Source organism: Calidris pugnax, unplaced genomic scaffold (assembly GCF_001431845.1).
Source record: "Calidris pugnax isolate Ruff unplaced genomic scaffold, ASM143184v1 scaffold111, whole genome shotgun sequence".
Classification (NCBI taxonomy): Eukaryota; Metazoa; Chordata; class Aves; order Charadriiformes; family Scolopacidae; genus Calidris; species Calidris pugnax.
The window spans coordinates 4,629,581-4,631,418 of NW_015090872.1; the positions used below are offsets into that span (position 1 = coordinate 4,629,581).

Here is a 1,838-nt window from a genome sequence, read left to right on the forward strand (position 1 = left end):
TAGGTCAGGGTGAGCCCAGCCCCTCGGGCTGCGGGGAGGATGCGGGAGGAGCTCCAGTGCAGCCGTACGTTCCCAGTTACTCCTGCGCTTAGACACAGGTGACCCATGGACCTGTCTCAGGAGGACGAGGTACCCCCCAGGTGCCCGTGGTGGGAGTACAAGTGGGAGTACCTGGCTCAGCTGTGCTCCAATTAATTGAATTCGAGGGGAAGCACGATACAAGTTCCCCAGGTGTCTCCTAGTTGTGGTGACACCCAAAGGCAGCACTTTCCTGACCCGGGCTTTGCATCCGAGCAAGTTATGGGAAGCTGGGAGAAGTTCTTCCCACAGCAGTCCATGGCCGCTGTGCTTAGGGACCCAGGGGCAAGAGAAGCATCACTTCCCCACAGTGACCAGTCTGGGAGAAGCTCAGGAGGCTTCCCCTGCCAGCTCTCCCCGAGGGTGCTGGGGGCTGCCTGGTCCCTGCCAGCAGATGAACTCACACCTGGGGAGGCGCTTGCCCACTGCAGCCCAGGCCACTCTTCTTGCCACAGCACAGCACTGCCCCACGCAAAGGGACGTGCCTTGGCCCTGCAGTAACATCATCGGGCACAGAGGGGACTGGATCCAGACCCCCACAGCTCTGCAGGGCAATGGGAAGAGCAGTTGCCCACAGGACAGCAGCAGTGGTCCATGGCCCTGCCCAGAGGGATGTATGCTGCTCCTCTGCTCCCTCCTGTAGCAGCTCCTCAGCATTCCCAAGGGATCTCCCAGTTCAGGGCTCCGAGAAGTACTAACAGGCTGTGGGACCAGCTCACACCCATCCTCTCTTGTTAAATTCTCATCAGGAATAAAAAGATTTCTGCTAGAGCCAGGGCCAGGAGGAGCAGCGCGCTCCCCTCCACCTCTCCCCTCAATGCCAGACAGCAAAGGGTGACCTTCCTCCTCGCTTCAGCACGAGCAAAAAACTCAGAGAGGTTTTCTGTGGACTTCAGCATCCCCCCTTCCCCACGCCAGGGTTATTCTCGCCGGGGTTTCAGTTTGGGAGGGGCAAGGGGTGTTGTATGGCAAAGTACTAACAGGCACTTTGTTCTCGTTCCTCGCAGGGCTTTGAATCCATAGTCCATTTTCTCCTGCCGTGGCCAGGCAGGGCCGTCCCCCAGGCAACGCCTAGAAGAGCAGAGACCCTCCCCAGATCGGACAAAAGATGTGGCTGTGTTTTTCTTTTTGGTACGAGGAGTCATGGCACCAGCTGTTTTGGTTTTGTTATTTTTTTAAAAAGTGCTCTCTATCTTATATATATTATATATACAAACACTCACCGAGACAAGGGACAGTGCTTTTCCAGAGACTGATGAAGCCAGCTGTATAACGTTGCTGTTTGTAAATTCATGTCATGCATAAATGTATTTATGTTGTAAAGCTATTTATATATTGTTTATAAAGAGATATTTATAAAAAAATTATTTATGTAACTAAATGAAAAGTCAAGCATTGTAACATTTTTTGTCCTAAGTAGTTGAAAAACTTTAAAAAGAAAAAAAAAATCATTCCGTGTGGCATTTTGTAACCTGTCTTTATTTATCAAATCCACATACAATTTAAGTGTCAGGTTGATTGATTTTAACAGAGTTAAAGAAGGAATTGTTCAGATGCTTTAGAAAAGTCAGGGGCGAGAGAACAGCCAGCCGATATTTTAAGCTTTGATCCCTTATGCAAAAGTAAACTGGTGCCCAATCCTGTGATGCTGGGAGGGACCGAATCCTGCCCGGCGCTGCGGGCGGCTGCAAACCTCTGCGGAGCCCAGCTGAGCTCCCTGCCACGGCCTCGGGGAACTCCTCTGTCGCCCGGATCCTGGA

The 1,838-nt window shown here is 51.9% G+C and overlaps 1 protein-coding gene across 1 annotated transcript in view; it reads left to right on the plus strand.

Moving 5' to 3' along the window:
* Window positions 1–1,538, plus strand: part of NPPC (natriuretic peptide C) — a 3,641-nt gene extending 2,103 nt beyond the window's left edge. The window contains exon 3 of the mRNA XM_014945782.1: window positions 1,086–1,538. The gene's annotated coding sequence lies outside the window, so the exon portion shown is untranslated. The remainder of the gene's footprint in view (window positions 1–1,085) is intronic.
* The last annotated feature ends 300 nt before the right edge of the window (window positions 1,539–1,838 follow it).